General features: G+C 54.9%; 1 protein-coding gene across 1 annotated transcript in view; it reads left to right on the forward strand.

Annotated features, from left to right (window-relative positions):
- Positions 1 to 692, forward strand: part of LOC107109183 (protein zer-1 homolog) — a 26,588-nt gene that overhangs the window by 17,924 nt on the left and 7,972 nt on the right. The window lies entirely within an intron of this gene.

Raw genomic sequence — 692 nt, forward strand, 5'->3', positions numbered from 1 at the left:
TTAAAGGGGCCACTGGACTGTTTTGGACCGTGGGGCCGGGGGGGGGGAACTCTGCAGCTTACCTGGCTGCTTCTTGCTCTGACTGAGGGCTGCTGGGAGCAGGGGGTGGGGCTTGTTGCATGTGCCCGCCTCCTGGGCTCTTTATTGCTGGAGCTCTGCTCCTGTGCACTCCTGCAGGAAATGACCCCTGGGTGGGAGACCTCCAAGGAATACCAGGGTCATGACATGGAGGTAGGCAACAGCAACCCGCCTCTGAACATCTCCTGCCTTTAAACCCCTACAGGGTTGCCGTTAAGTCAGCTGCGACTTGACGGCACGTTCCACCCCCATTCTTCGTGCTCTCTTGGAGCGCCTGCCGCAGTAGCGCTCGCAGCAAAATATGGTTGCATGCAGGGTTCCCTCTGAGCTGAGTTAGTGTGGGCTAGCTGACAGTTCTGTAGCTTCCGGCGCGCACATTTTTGTCTCAGCTCAGGAAGTGTGGCTCCGGAGCAAACTTATTCATGCAGCGTGCAAATGGCTCGCTCACCACTGTAGTGCCAGGAGGTCACCAAGCAGAATTTTTGCTCAGAAGACTCCATAGCTTAGAGGGAGCGTTGGTTACGTTCAGGGGTCATTTAGTAGAAAAAGAGGCGCAGGAGCTCATTAGCATAACTAATTAGCATAACTTATTTGCATATGCCACACACCCTGAC

The sequence above is a fragment of the Gekko japonicus genome, unplaced genomic scaffold, assembly GCF_001447785.1.
Source record: "Gekko japonicus isolate JY-2015 unplaced genomic scaffold, Gekko_japonicus_V1.1 scaffold6068, whole genome shotgun sequence".
NCBI lineage: Eukaryota > Metazoa > Chordata > Lepidosauria > Squamata > Gekkonidae > Gekko > Gekko japonicus.